Below are 16,683 nucleotides of genomic sequence, written 5' to 3'. Positions count from 1 at the left end.
TGAACAAATCCAGCAGTGACACTCACTAGACACTACACTGAAAATGAACTATACAACTTGTGGAGAAAGGGAATTGGGAGGGAAAAACTGGGAGAAAACGAGGGAAAATGGGACACTGTTCCAAAATAAATGTACTCATTATCTGACCTAGGTAACTGTAACCCCTCTGTACATTGCCTTTACAATAAAAAGAAAAATTTCTCCCTCCTTCCTTATCACAATCCCAGCTAATTTTTTTCAGGAGGCAAAGTGCTTAGCTAAAAACCAGATAGCAGAGACTCCTTTGTCTATTGAGGATGATTATGCGATGCCTTTTTGAACAATGAAATGTAAACAGAAGTCAGAATGAAATCCTCAAGGAAGTCCTTTAGATAAAAATCAGCCAAATCTGGCATATGGCTTATACCTTGTCCTTCTTTCTTTTTCTATCTTGTGCAAATATCATCTGCGGAAACCAGCCATACCCTGAACGTACTGTGAGGTTATAGATGTAATAGCTTTCTTCTATCTCCACCTCTCTGTCTGACCTTGTATGAATTACTGAGTTCCTCTGCATCTCAGTTTCCTTATCTGTGAAACAGAAATAATAGTTTTGCCTTATTTGCCTTAGGGAATTATAATAAGGATTAACAATGCTAACACTATAAAAGAGCATAATGCCTTCCATGGGCACTAATTTTTAGCTATTCTTGGGAGAGGCTTGCTTGAACTCAGGGCATAGGCACAGTCCCTTGAGCATTTTTTTTCTTTTTCTCAAGGCTAGTACTCTATCACTTCAAGCCTAACTCCACTTCTGGCTTTTTGGTGGTTAATTGGAGATGAGTCTCTCAGACATTCTGGTCCAGGCTGGCTTGGAACCATGATTCCCAGATCTTCGCCTCCTGTGTAGCTATGATGACAGGTGTGAGCCATTGGCACTGTATGATTTATTTTTTATTTTTTTATTTTTTTTATTGTAAAGATACTATACAGAGGGTTACAGTTACATGAGTGAGGTAATGAGTACACTTCCTATTGAGTATTGTTACCCCCTCCATTGTTTTCCCCCTACCATCCCCTCCCTCCCTCCTTTCCCCAAGGTTCTTTTTTTTTTTATTGTGATTAAGTGATTACATAATTTCCCGAATTTCACAGTATTGTGGAATAATGATGCTCATTTAAAGTCACAAGTTCATTCTAACTTTCCTGGACCAAATTGTCTATCACAGTCTGTAACATATAACGGTGTTCAAATGTTATATACCATATATGTGATCAGCAGCATGGGGATATTTAGTAGTGGTTCAACCAGATGAGTGGGAGTTCTTTGTTTCTTAAGTCCTGTTAGTTTTGTCCTATCACCTAACATTTTGGATTTAGCATCCACTTATCAGGGAGACCATGTATCGTTTGTCTCTTCGTTCTTGGCTTACCTCGCTCAACATGATTCCTTCTAGCTCCATCCATTTCCCTGCAAATGCCATTATTTTGTCATTTCTAATGGCTGCATAATATACCATTGTGTATAGATACCACAATTTTTGGATCCATTCATCTGTGGTGGGGCATCTGGGTTGTTTCCATATCCTAGCTATTGTGAACAGTGCTGCAATAAACATGGAGGTGCACGTGTCCTTGTATATTGGTTCCTGTTGTTCAGGGTAGATGCCTAGAAGTGGTATGACTGGGTCGTAAGGGAGGTCAATCTTTAGCTTTCTAAAGACCCTCCAGACTGCTTTCCAAAGTGGTTGTATAAGTGTACATACCCACCAGCAGTGGGTTCCTCTTTCTCCACATCCCCTCCAGCATTTGTCGCTGGCTGATTTGTGGATGTGGGACATTCTGACTGGGGTAAGGTGGTATCTCAGGGTTGTCTTTATTTGCATTTCCTTCACCACCAGGGATGATGAACATTTCCTCATGTGTTTCTTTGCCATTTTTATTTCTTCATTTGAGAAGTCCCTCTTTAGTTCCCTTGCCCATTTAGTAATTGGTTTGTTAGGTTTGGGAGGGATTAGTTTCTTGAGTTCCCTGTATATACAGGATGTTAACCCCTTGTCTGATATATTGCTGGTAAATATTTTTTCCCAATTAGTTGGTTGGCTTTCTAGCTTAGTTGCGATAGATTTAGCTGTGCAGAAGCTTTTTATTTTAAGGTAGTCCCATTTGTCGAGTCTCTCTCCAATTTGTTGTGACCCTGGGACTCTGTTCAGGAAGTTCCTTCCTGTGCCTATTAGTTCAAGTGTCTCTCCTACTCTGTCCTGCAGTAGTTTCAGAGATTCAGGTTTAATGTTAAGGTCTTTAATCCATTTTGAGTTGATGTTGGTGCATGGTGATAGGCTGGGGTCCACTTTTAGTTTTCTGCATGTGGCTGCCCAGTTTTCCCAGCACCAGCGGTTGAAGAGGCTGTGTTTCTTCCATTGTATGTCTTTGGCTCCTTTGTCGAATATCAGCTGGCTGTAGGCCTGTGGATTTATTTCTGTATCTTCTATTCTGTTCCATTGGTCTTCGGGTCTGTTTTTGTGCCAGTACAATGCTGTCTTTGTTATTATAGCTCTGTAGTAGAGTTTGAAGTTCGGCATGGCTAGCCCTCCCATATTGTCTTTATCCCCTAGAATTGTTTTGGCTATTCTAGGTCTTTTGTTGTTCCATATGAATTTTTGGACTGTTTTCTGTATTTCAGTGATGTACGTCATTGGGATTTTAATAGGAATTGCATTGAATTTGTATATTAGTTTTGGAAGTATTACCATCTTTACTATATTAAGTCGGCCTATCCAGGAGCATGGGAGGTCTTTCCATTTCCTAGTGTCTTCTGCAATTTCTTTCTTTAACTTTTTATAGTTTTCATTAAATAGTTCTTTTACATCTTTGGTTAGGTTAATTCCTAAATATTTTATTTTTTGGGAGGTTGTTGTGAATGGGGTTGCTCCCTTTATTTCCCTCTCTTCTTGTACATTGTCAGTGTACAGGAAGGCAACTGATTTTTGTGGGTTTATTTTGTATCCTGCTATTTTGCCGAAGTGATTTATGATTTCTAAGAGTTTGGGGATGGAGTTTTTGGGATCGTGAAGGTATAGTATCATGTCGTCTGCAAAAAGGGATAGTTTAACTTCTTCTTTCCCTATGTGGATCCCTTTAATGTCTTTTTCTTGCCTTATTGCCCTGGCTAAGGGTTCCAGGACTATATTGAAGAGGAGTGGAGACAGTGGACATCCTTGCCTTGTTCCTGATTTTAGGAGAATTGGTTGTAGCTTTTCCCCATTAAGTATAATATTGGCTATTGGTCTGTCATAAATGGCTTTTATTGTTTTTAGAAATGTTCCTTCTATTCCTATTTTCTCCAGAGCTTTTAGCATGAATGAATGTTGAATTTTATCAAAGGCCTTTTCTGCATCTGTGGCGATAATCATGTGATTCTTGACCTTGGCTCTGTTGATATGTTGGATTACATTTATTGACTTACGTATGTTAAACCATCCTTGTGTCTCTGGGATGAAGCCTACCTGGTCATAGTGTATAATTTTTTTTATGTGTTTCTGGATTCTGTTAGCTAAAATCTTGTTAAGGATCTTTGCATCTGTGTTCATCAAGGAAATTGGCCTGTAATTCTCCTTTTTGGTTGTGTCTTTGCCTGGTTTGGGGATAAGTGTGATATTGGCTTTGTAGAATGAGTTTGGGATAGCTCCCTCCTTCTCTGTTTCTCTGCAGAGCTTGAGGAGTATGGGTATTAGTTCTTGTTTAAAGGTCTTATAGAATTCTGCTGTGAATCCATCTGGTCCTGGGCTTTTTTTTGTTGGAAGACTTTTGATAGCTTCCTGTATCTCGTTATAGGATATTGGCTTATTTAATTGGTTAACTTCTTCTTTGCTCAGTTTGGGCAACTTGTATTTCTCTAAAAATGCATCCATTTCTGCCAGATTTTCTTCCTTTAGAGAGTATAGCTTTTGAAGGTAGTCTGTTAGAATTGTTTGGATATTTTGGGTACGTGTTGTGATGTTTCCCGTGGCATCCCTAATCCTATTAATATGGGTTTCCTCTCTTCTTTTTTTAATTAATCTAGCCAACGGGCCATCAATTTTGTTTATTTTTTCAAAGAACCAGCTTTTTGTTTGGTTTATTTTGGTTATGGTTTTCTGATTTTCTAATTGGTTAATCTCTGCTCTTAATTTGGTTATCTGGCTTCGTCTAGCAACTTTAGGTCCCATTTTTTCGTGTTTTTCTAGCTGTTTTAGTTGCAACATGAGATTATTTACTTGGTCTGTCTCCATTCTCTTGATGTGGGCACTGAGGGCAATAAATTTGCCCCTCAGGACTGCTTTTGCTGTGTCCCACAAGTTTCTTTGTGAGGTATTTTCATTTTCATTGAGTTGTAGGAAATGCTTTATGTCTTCTCTGATCACTGTATGATTTTTAATAATTAAAAAAATTAGGTTTAGGGGCTGGGATGGTGGCTCAGTGGTAGAGTGCTTGCCCCACATTCATGAGGCTCTGGGTTTGATTCCTCCACACCACATAAGCAGAAAAAAAACTAGTATTACACTGCATTTATATATAAAGTTGTATTTTGTGAAGCTATGTGGTTTTAAGTTTGAGATATCTACTGAGGTTGTCTCTAGAGAGGGTAGATTGGAGGAAAACCAGTTCTGAGGACTCACATGGTAACTGTGTTTTGCTTCCGGGATTTGTCATCTGCAGTTTGCTCTTGAAGTTTTGAATGAGTAACTTTAGCACTGGTCTTTCTTTCTTTCCTTCCTTCCTTCCTTCCTTCCTTCCCTCCCTCCCTCCCTCCCTCCCTCCCTCCCTCCCTCCCTCCCTCCCTCCCTCCCTCCTTTCTTTCTTTCTTTCTTTCTTTCTTTCTTTCTTTCTTTCTTTCTTTCTTTCTTTCTTTCTTTCTTTCTTTCTTTCTTTCTTTCTTTCTTTCTTTCTTTCTTTCTTTCTTTCCTTTTCCACAGAGTAGGGAGCAGAAAGAAGGTATCTTTTTCTGTTAGTGATTTTATTTCATTGCAGGTTAAGGAAATTATTTTCACTAGTGAAGTAATATTGGAAATTTGGTATCCACAGGAAATATCCTTATGTTTAAGAAGATCCTAGACTTACCACGTATGTGAATGTATCAGTTGCGGTTACCTGCAGGATGCACATTGAAGGAAAAAGCTGGGTTTGTATGAAATAGTGGATCCTTTGCAGGTCAAGGCATCCCCACAGAAGAAGCAGTCTGGCTGATGACAGAAAGTGGTCCCCAGTCCTCATGGTTAGGGGAGTGGGCAAGAAAAGTAGCTTGCTTATTGAAGGCATTTTTTTTCTAATTTCATTCCCTTAAATTTCCTTCTCTCTACCCCTGCTCTAAGAAGTATTGAAGTTAAATTCAGCTTATCCTCTACCATCTGTGCTCAATTGTTCTCTACCTACTATCACACACACACACACACACACACACACACACAACTTCAACTTCAATATACGATTAAATGTGATGGGCATTGACTTTCTGTTGACATTTGTGGTAGCACCATGGATAGCAACCTGGGCTCACAGGCTTTGGGGTTGCCCTCAAACAGAGCAGCTCTTAACTCTAAGCAGGACACATGTACCTGACTGAAAGGTCTAGCAAAGTTAATAGAACTCTGTGGAAAATAATTTCACGGGTACCATCAAAATATGTGGAAAAACATTATGAAGAGCCAAATTTAAGCAACTATCTTTGGATGTTGGTAACATTTCATGCTAATACATATAGGGTCATGGCTTCAGATACCTTTTTGCTTTTGACAATCCTGTAGTTTGAATCTTAGGCAGACACTACTGTTTGAGCCATAGTCCCAGCCCTGTAGGTCATGGCCTCAATTAATGTCTCTGGCCTCTTTTGGATGAAGAATCTGTGTCTGATAGGGGTTTCAAAGGGTATTTCCAACTTTGAAAATAAGTGGCTTTAGAGACATAAACTTCCTTTATTTTCCCCCAAGGAAGCAGTTTTTCTATATCAAAAAAGTTTCCTACGCTATTGTTTCTTACCCCAGAAAATAATTTAGACAGCCTCCACCAATGAACATAAATCAGTGATAAGCTTAACTATAAAAACTAGAGTATGCTTAAATTCATTTGTGTGAAAATTAAATTGTGGTTCAGCTAGGGTTCTTTCTTACTTTCTCTCCATTCTTTCTTTCTTTGTTGTATTTATCTTTTCATAAACTGGAAACGATTGATAACATTGCAACATGAGACATTAATACAAAATTAATTAGCAAAGTCTAATATCCAGTAAATGCAGTCTGGAAAAGATTTCATGGATGGGTGGTTGTGACATTACAGAGAAGTAGGAAGGTAAAGGCAAAATAATGTTTCTGAGTCAGATGTTTTCTCCTTTTATTCATGCTCTCATTGAAAGAGCAATCGAGAGAGAGCCATGAACTAGAAAGACTCAGGTCTCCATGAGAAACAAATCGGAGGCTTTAGGTAGCATCATAAAAAAGCCATTTAGTACATTGACCTCGTGTATTTAAAGATTATGAGATTTTACAGTAGTTGGGTTATAAAATATCAATTTGGACTAACAGCAAATTTCCTGATATTCATTTTGGTTTATAGGCAATTCCTGTTCTGACATAAATGTATAGGCCTGGGTGACAGGGTTCTCTGGGCCAATGCTGCATTTTCCTTTGGGCGAGGGTGTGTGGGAAGCTCAATAGCTTTTACCCAGAAAATCAGTGGGCTAAAAGTCTCCTCCTTAGTTAAACCATCTGTAATGTAGGAAGCTTTAAAACAGTTCCATTACTTATTGGAGCTCACATAGTTTTTCCCTTTGCAACTCTGTGCCAGCAAAGGAAATGGAGAATATCAAAGATGTTGGGTTTACATTATTCCACTTTGAGGGGTTTATATAGCCTTTGAATCCTGTACATCATTAATTGCGACAAGTAAGAATAAAGTGACTGAATGAATACTGCCATTATGAACCACTTGCTGGGCTAATATTCCAATGAAGAGCTTTTTGGTTCATACTTCACTGCAAAATTAGAGTATTTTTTTCTGCCTTAACGATGTATGCTTATTGAACGTATTTAAATTACTAGCTAATTTTTTTTTCAGGGGGAAAAGCCCTGAGGCAAGTGTAAAACTAGTATCTTCAGAAGGCTGGAGAATCAGATGTCTGCTGGGCAAATTGACAGAACTCATTAATCTTCAATGCCTTGTGCTATGGAGTCTGTCCTTCCCTGCACCTGTGCAGGCCTAAAGTCATTACACAATGGCACTATTAATACTGAAGAGCTTGAGTGCAGAGAGGGTGATCTTCTCCTTTTGTAATTGATTGCCAGATGATTAGTGGACAACATTTTTCTTGCAGTGTAATTGCCTTTGGGCCGTGATAGCCTCTCTGACCTGGGTTTGGGCCATCTCACTGGTTCTGAGGCCCTGACAATGGCAACACAGCTTTGAAAGTAATGATCTGGAACACAATCATCGCAAATTCCCCAAACAGTAGATGCCTAGTTAAAGGTTTTCAATGATACTTCAGATAATAGCAATTGTACCACAGAGTATATCTATATCTATATCTATCTATCTATATCTAGGAAAACCATAAACTTTGGGAAAGTACAGATTTGGGAAAGGACAAATAGAAGTCACTCATTTTTGTGGACTCTGATGGCCCTATCAGATACTAGATGTTTGGGATTTTTGTTTTGTTTTTGTTTATCATGGAGCTTGAACTCCTAAGCTTTTGTGCTCAAGGTTAGCACTCTACCACTTTAAATCACAGCTCTACACCTGGTTTTGTGGTGGTTTATTGAAGATAAGAGTTTCAAGAACTTCCCTGCTGTGGCTGGCTGTGCACTGTGATCCTTAGATCTCACCCTCCTGAATAGCTAGGATTACAGGCATGAGCCACTGGTACACAGCTAGTCTGTGGGATTCTCAAGGGTCTTTAGGTAAAGGTTGATGACATAGAGATCGTTACTAATTTGTATGTCATTGCTTTGGACTTGATTTAAGACTGCTGAAATACAGTTTGAATCCAAGCAGAGAATTGGAATCTTTTTAATGTAATTTCATTGCATGATATCTACAAATAATAAATAGTGATCTTATCATTAAAAAAATTGATTATGTGGCTTTGTATTCTGTGTAAGCTGCTGGACTAAGAAGGAAACAATGGAGACGTGTACATGTAAATCTGTGAAATGAACAGTTCAGGAAATTGGAAGCGAAAGAAGAGTATGGGCTTTCTGCCTAAATGGCAATGACACCAAGAAGGCTATCCCCAGGGGTAAGCTTAATATTTAGGGAGATGGAAGTCAATATATAACAAGTTGCTGCCTATGTTTAAGAGCACTAAATAGCAAATATCTAAACTTCTAAGGAAAAATTGCAACCACGTAGAAGAGAAACAAGTAATCGTGAAAGGGAAGTTTAACTCAGAGCAGGAGGTCAAGGTTCTAATGTGAAAGCAGAGATACCAAAAGACTACTGTATTGCAATGCCAATAGTCTCCATTTTAGCCAAGTATAATAATGCTTGCAGGAATGTACTCAGCAATTTTTGCTCATATTCCTAATTGAGATCACTGACCCAGAAGAGCAGCACTACTAAATTAGCTAGTAATTGAGCACTATTATCAAACTTGCCTTTGAAACCTCAAAGAGGTATATTTTCAAAAACTCTTGAACAAGAGACGTATGCGCAAAGCACACTACCTTAAACTATCAGGAGCGATATTAGCAATAAGCAATCATCTTATTCTTTACCATTGTCATATGGTCATTTTGGTTATTTTTGAGGGGTTTTAGGAGAATTATCAATCACAACATATTTGCAATAGCAATGGGGAAAATTCCAGTAAGGATGACCATAGGTAATGATGCAAACAGTTGAGATAATTAAAATATGAGAAAGAATGAGGCAAAGACTAGCATTGTAATGCATTGTGAATTAATCATTTGACAGTGTGAAAGTTTTGAGATATGGAGTGAATCAGTCATAATGTGAAAAGTACAGAACATGTGTTTTCTACTATAATCAGCAAGAGATGAAAAAAATGTGATGGATGGGAAATCTTTTGAGTGTGTGGCTAGGGGATCAAAGTAAATTCCGAGTGTGCATTATCTTAATGTACTTCTAGTGGAAGGTTAAGAATTTGAGAACCTAAAAGCTAAGCAGAGTGGAACACTGATGAAACTTTCATCAGACCCCAGATGGAACTCACTCCCATCTGCGCAGCATCAAAGTGAGTGGTCAGCACATTGCAGGTGAAACTGTAACTGCTGAGGAGTTCCCTTATTACCCTGGCTATGATTATCACCAAAAGAGTTATTTGCTTCAATGGATCTTCAACATAGATGAAATGGAGCTATTTTAGAAAAAGATGCCCGGAAATACGGTATAAACAGGGCCTGAACCTATGATGGGCCAAATCGTGTTCCTATTTGTTAAAAGCGATCTAATACTGCAGTTGAAATCCTTCGTGTTTTTGTGCATAAAACTTAAGAGCCCCGCCCCTTCCAGGATATTGCTGAAGATTATCCTGCTATTTAAGATGTAAGTTAAGATTAATTTGCACACACTGTTTTAAAAGACTTTTCCCTCATCATTCCTGAAATGAAAACATATTGTAACCTAAATATATTAGCTTCTAAAAACTTTTTTGGCTTGGTAACTCTCATGAACCGATTTGACTTTCCCTTCAGGTATCCTTGAAAGATTTTCATGCTAATATTTAAATTATTTGTCTATATCCAAACTGTGACTCTATTTCATACAAGAATGGAAACGTTTCCATTTATGAAATGAGTAAACACATAAATTTATTGTGCCAGAACCAGGACTTGAACTCATAGCAGCTGCTCTTGCTCAGCTTTCTTACTCATGACTGGTGCTCTGTTATTGGCACCACACGTACAATTTAACACTTTGACAGTCACTTGGCAAAGAGTTTTGAAGACTTCTTAATGATCTATCTTTGAACTGTGATCGTCTAGGTGTCATCCTCCTGATTACTAGAATTATAGTTGTTAGTTATTGGGGGCCCAGTTATTTTTAGTTTAAGGAAGATTTATGATTTAAAAGCCATGTAGTATAAAGGAATGCTTTCCCCCTCATAATACACTAACAAAATCTATAATATAAGGTAGAAAAAGAAACACCCTCTATTTTTTTTTTTAAAGCAAAATACTCAGGAGCTCAGGAGGCTGAGAGCTAAGGATTGCAGTTTGAATCTAGTCCAGGCAGGGAAGTCTTTGAGACTCTTATTTTCAACTAACCAATGGAGAAAAGCTGGAGGTAGAGCTATGGCTCAGTGGTAGAGTGTTATCTTTAAGCAAAAAAGCAGAGTGACAGTACCCAAGCCTTGAATTCAAGCTCCAGGACTAACTCGCGTGTGTGCGCGCACACACACACACACACACACACACACACACACACACACACAAGAGCAAAGTAACCAGCTATCATAGACAACTGCTATAAGTAAGCATACCCCACTATTGTACATTCTGCAAGGGAGCTGAGGAGGAGGCTAAGCCCATTAATGCTTTTGGGAACTCAGAGTAGAACTTAAGCTTTCCTTAAATGTAAATGGTCATGATTCAAACCCAGCCAGAGTGACAAGTTAATGGGTGCTACTGACAGGAAGTCATAGTTCCTCATCACAGTGGCTCTCCCTAGATAGCTATTTCGGTATCCTTACATCATGGCACCTGGATACCTCCCACCTCCAATCCTCCAGAGCAAATGATCAAGGCCTAGGCCAAAATGGCTTTCATGACCTATTCTTGGAAGTCAAACACTGTCATTTCTGCAATATCTCATTGGTCCATGGACTACCTCTGTTAAATTTGGCATGCCCTATCAGGAAGCAGTGATCACTGGGGAACATCTTGGAGGCTAAAGAGTATATGTACCACAAAAATAAAATGATCCTTATAAATTTTTTAAAAAACCCAGCTGGAGCAGAAAAATCTGAGAGACTGTATCTCCCAGTAACCACTCAAAAACCAGAAGTGTGCTAGTCCTGAACGAAAACACTCAGGGACCACACACAGGCCCTGAGTTCAAGCCCCACTGACAAAGAAATTTAAAATAATGTCTGTACTGAAGAGATCTATTCTAAGAATTTTTTTTTTATTATAGATAAGATATTTTTCTCCTAAGGATCTTTTCATTAAAGATAAGATTCAGGGGTGTGAATGATTTGCCACTAAGCCAAGAAATTAGTGGGAAAATACCAAATAGACGGTGTGTCAGCAAACCATCCTATTTCCTATTTGTTAATCATCTCTCCTAGGGACATTAGGGCTGCTGGGCTTAGGATCTTCTAAGTGAAGATCCAGAAGCACAGAAAATCAAAGAAATGGGACAGCATTAAACTAAAATGCTAAATAAACTGCATATCAAAGGACATAGCCAATATGTTAAAAAGATAGCCTACGGAATGGGAGAAGATTTTGCCAGCTACACAATGGTCTCATGTCCAGAATATACAGACAATTTTAAAATGAAATTCTCAAAAACCCAACAACCTAATTAAATAAATGGGCTCATGAGTTAGAGTTCTCAGAAGAAGAAATGAGAGTGTCGAATAGAAACATAAAATATTCTTAACATTTCTAGCCATAAAGGAAATGTAAATCAAAACAATACTGGAATTCCATGTTTCCCCAGTTAGAATCACCATTATCAAGAAAACAATCTACACAGATGCTGGTAAGGATGTGGTCCAAAGGGATCCCTAATACACTGTTAGTGGGAATGTATATTCACCTACCGTGGAAAGCATTGTGAAGGTTCCTCAAAATATTCAATATAGAACTACCCTATGATCCAGCAGCTCTGCTTCTGGGAATTTACTCCAAAGATTAAATACCAGGACATAGAAAAGTCATCAGCACAATCTTGTTTACTGCAGCACTATTCACCGTGGCATGGTATGGAATCAGCCTGGATGCCCCTTAGTGGGAAAATGAGTCAAAAAATGTGGTATAAATACACAATGGAATTGTATTCATCCATTCAAAAAAATTATATTATATCATTTTTAAAGAAGTGGAAAAAAACCTGGAAAAATTTTGTTAAGTGAAGAAAGTCAAGCTCAGAGAGACAAAAGATCCATGTTTTCCTTTATATATGGAAGCTAGATTTAGCTTATAAACTCATAAATAAATAGATTGGATGGTATGCAGGTGTAAACAAATACATTAAGTGAAATGTGGTAGATTCATAGAACTCAAATAGTGTAATCCCTTAGAAAGGCGAAGTCAAAGTTCAGCAAAATAAAACACCAGCGAGTGGGTACTCAAAAGGGCTGGGATGGGAAGGGATGTACACATGAAGAGTAGAAGGGGAGGAAGAAAGCAGTCAAGATCCCAATGTGTCTCCTACAAAATTAGTATGAAGGAAGGGATGGTAGGGGAAGGATGGCTGAGAGTGTTCAGAAGGGTGACATTGATCAAGACCCATTGTATTCATAAACTGATTTTATTTGGAAAAAATATCAGATAATTCCAGCTGACCAAAATGTTTAGTAACATTGTAAGATCCCCAAAGAAACTATAGTTAAAAGGGTTGGTATTGACATTGAAACAGAAATAATAACTCAAACTTTCTTTAAACTATTGTTTGGAAAATAGCTTGTAAATAGGACAAACTGTGATATAGTAAAAATGAATACTGTAATGCATTGCATTTAACTATAAGGGGAAGGGAAGGAAAAGAAGTGAGAACATGGTAATAATTCATAATATCAAGGAAACTAGATTTTTCTAAATCAGATTCCAACATTTAAACATTTCCATAATCTTACAAAAATATTAAATGAAGCTGGGAACCAGTGGCTCACCCCTGTAATCCTAGCTACTCAGGAGGCTGAGATCTGAGGATTGCAGTTCAAAGCCAGCCTGGGCAGGAAAGGCAGTCAGGCTCTTATCTCCAATAAACCGCTCAAAAAACAGAAGTGGCACTGTGGCTCAAGTGGTAGAGCGCTCACCTTGAGCTGAAGAACTGAGGGACAGCACCCAGACCCAGAGTTCAAGCCCCACCACTGACAAAAAATATTAAATGAATTATTATTGTTATTACTATCATCAGTAATAAACACAGGGCCTTGTGCATGATAGGCAAGTGCTCCACCACTAAAGTGCATTTCCAGAATTTTCTTGAGTTATTATTGAACTATATCGTTTATAAATAAATCATTTGATTTTAATTTCTATTCATTCATATAAAATTTAATAAAGCACTTAAAAGTTACTTTGCAATTAACATCCATTTATAGTACAAAGAGGTTTCATTGTAATTCCATATATACACACAATATACTGTGTGCAAATTTATTCCCTCGCTAATATTCTCATAGCCCTGACCCCTTTTCAAACAGTATTTGGTGTTTTCATTATGGTATCTTTGTCCATATGTATGTAACTTATTTCCATCTTATTTATCCCTCAGTGTACTTTCTCTTCTTCCCATTGATCCTTCTAACTGGAGACAGCCTACCTTTTACATTTCTGTCTCGTCAACAGCGTTGTAGTCATCGTTGTTATAATCATTTTAAGTTTAGATTCCACAAATGAATGGAAATTTGGCTTTTGGGGCTTGACTCATATGGCTCAAGAAGATTTTCAGTGGCACCCATTTTCCTGCAGATAATGTAATTTCCTTTCTCTCTGTGGCTGGATAATACTCCATAATATTCATGTACTGTACTTCCTTTATATATTAGTTATTGGGCACCTTGGCTGATTCAACAGATTGGCTATTAGAAACAGAGTTGTAATCAACACGAATATGTAAATCAATATATACTCCTCTGAATGTGTGCCATGAATGACATGGTAGGGTCATAATGTAAATCTGATTTTAGTGTTTTGAGGAACTGATTTCCACAGTAGTTGCATTACTTTACCTTCCAACCTACAATGTGGTGGGTTCCTTTTACCCCACACCCTTGCCATTCTAACTGGAATGAGATTGACTCAGTATAGTATTAATTGCATTTCTTTTATGGCTAAGGATGTTGGACATTTTTTTCATGCATTTATTAGCCATCTGAACTTCTGAGAACTCTGTGATCAATTACTTTCACATTTATTAGAATATTTTTCTTTTGCTTTTTAATTATTTTAGTGTGACTAAAATATTTTAGCTTTAACTCTGGATATTCTTTTTCTGTTAAATAGCATTAAAGATTTTTCCCTCATTGTTTGGGTTGTTTCTTGATTCTGGTAATTGGTTTCTTTTGTTTTGCAGAAACTTTTGGATTTTGTGCAGCCCCATTTGTCAATTTTTGCTTTTACTTCCTGAGCAGTTAGAGTTGTGTCACAAGAAAATTGTCTATGCTTATATCTTTTAGTGGTCTCCTATAGTATTTTCAGAGTTGCAGATATTACATGAAGATCTTTGACTAATTTGGAGTTGATTTTCATAGCGCATGAAAGGTAAGAATATGGTTTCATTCTTCTGCATATAATCGGTTTTTCCAGCACTATTTATTGAAGAGGCTGTTTCTTCTCAGTCTCTAGTGTTGGCTCCTTTGTAAAAAAAAAGAAAAAAAGAAAAGAAAAAAGAAAAAATCAGATGACTGAGCTGTGTGTGTCTACTATTCTGTCCCATTGATATTTGTTTCTGTCTTTGTGACAATCATACTGTATTTATTACTTTAGGTTTGTTATATAATTTGAAGTTCGGTATTATTACTGTTATAAAATGTATAGTATAGTATAACTTCAATTTTTTAAATTCAGAATTAATTTTGCTATTTGGGGCCTTTTATACTTCCACATGACTTTCTATTTTCTCAAAGAATACTGTTGGGATTTCAATGAGTATTGCATTGAATTTAAACTTGTTTTCAGTAGCATAGACATTTTCTATGTTTACTCCAATATGGATATATAAAATGATTCTTTTTCTATTTTTTTGTGCTTGTCTAGTGACTTGAATTCAGGGTCTGGGTACTGTCCCTGCACTTTATTCTCAAGGCTATAAAGCTTTACCACGTTAAACACAGCTCCACTTCTGGCTTTACTTTTGGGGGGAAAATTGGAGAGAAGAGTCTCACAGACTTTCCTGCTGAGGCTGGTTTTAAACTGTGATTCTCATATCCCTCCCAACCTCTTGAGTAGCTAGGATTACAGGCATGAGCCACCAGCACCTGGCTAGAATAATTTTTTTTACTGCTCCCATCACAAATAAACAATGACAGTTCTATAGGTCAAAAGTCCAAAATGCATCTCACTGGGATAAAATAAAAATGTTGGCAAGACTATTTTCTCTTCTGGAGATTTTGTTGTTGTTCTTTGTTCTTGTTCTTTTAAATTATTGATAGTAAAGTTTCTTATACTTGTAGAACTATGATCTCTTCTTTCTGTCTCTGTTTCTGTCTGTGTCTCTCTCTCTCGCCTCTCTCTCTCTCTCTCTTTCTGTGACTCAGTGCCTCTATCTCTGTCTCTGTTTCTGTCTCTCTCTGTGTCTTTCTCTTTTTCTTTGGCTCTTTGGCTCTATCTCTTTCCTTCTCTCCTTCTCCTAGCTGAAAACTGAAAGCGATTCCCAGCTTCTTGAAGTCATCTGTTTTCTTTTTATCCTTGGTTTATGGTCTCTTCACTTCATCCTCAGAGGCAGAGAAGATAGGTTGAATTTTCACATATTCTTTATTTTTAAAACTTTTTTATTGTGAAAATACTGTACAGAGGGGTTACAATCACATGATCAAGGTAATGAGTACATTTCTTATCAAGCATTGTTGCCTCCTAAAAATATGGATTGCTTCATGATTTTGTGTGTTATCCTTGCTCAGGGGCCATGCCAATCTTTTCTGTATTGTTCCAATTTCAGTGTATGTGTTGCTGAAGTGAGCACTCACATATTCTTTTTTTTTTTGGTCGTGGGGCTTGAACACTGGGCCTGAGCGCTGTCCCTCAGCTTTTCAGCAAAAGGTTAGCGCTCTACCACTTGAGCTACAGTGCCACATCCGGTTTTCTGGTGGTTTATTGGAGATAAGAGTTTCACAGACTTTCCTGCTCAGGCTGGCTTTTATGGTGATCCTCAGATCTCAGCCTCCTGAGTAGCTAGGATTATAGGCATGAGACACTGGCACCTGGCTTCACATATTCTTTTTATGATTCTTCTTTCATTACATCTCTGATGGAAATGTGGAAAGATTATCTGTATTTAGTGATGGGGATTAAGAAAGAGGGTTGAAAAGAGTCTAACAAAACCTAAAGATCCTCTTGTTTATTCAGTGCCTATGTTCCAGTATTCTATGTTAATTTCTTGTGGCTTATTTTTTAATGTCATTTCATGGGCAGATAACTAGGCATTTCTAATGAAAGTTGAAGTTTCATCTTTGATAAAATATTTCTCTAGTAAACACTTATGGTGTGCAAAATTCTTGGCGCAATTCAAGGCAAGAGTTGTTTTTGGAGCTTCTCAGTCTTGCAGGTTAAGATTGAATAATCGCCTCAGGAGTGGAAGCTATGCAGTCTGTTGTGCAGACAATTCTCTTTGCATAACTGATGAGCCATGACTCTTGGTGAATGCCATAGCTATATGCTACTTTCTTTGGTTTAGCCTCTGTGCACTGTTCTGGATAGCACAGTTTTTTTTTACTGGATAGAAAAACATACCACTGAGGACCTTTAGGAGCAAGTGCACCTCACTTCGGTGTAGTTCCTTTCAATCTAGCATCTTTAACCTAAGTATTCTGGCAGCTCT

At 37.7% G+C, this 16,683-nt stretch overlaps 1 non-coding gene across 1 annotated transcript; it reads right to left on the bottom strand.

Moving 5' to 3' along the window:
• Window positions 1-15,721: 15,721 nt before the first annotated feature.
• On the bottom strand, window positions 15,722-15,828 carry LOC122118389. The gene has a single exon (XR_006149339.1). It is a non-coding gene; the product is annotated as a U6 spliceosomal RNA (small nuclear RNA).
• Between the last annotated feature and the right edge of the window lie 855 nt (window positions 15,829-16,683).

This window comes from Dipodomys spectabilis, unplaced genomic scaffold, assembly GCF_019054845.1.
Source record: "Dipodomys spectabilis isolate Male_0828 unplaced genomic scaffold, ASM1905484v1 ptg000148l, whole genome shotgun sequence".
In the NCBI taxonomy this organism is placed as follows: domain Eukaryota; kingdom Metazoa; phylum Chordata; class Mammalia; order Rodentia; family Heteromyidae; genus Dipodomys; species Dipodomys spectabilis.
This window is presented reverse-complemented; position numbering and strand designations above follow the sequence as displayed.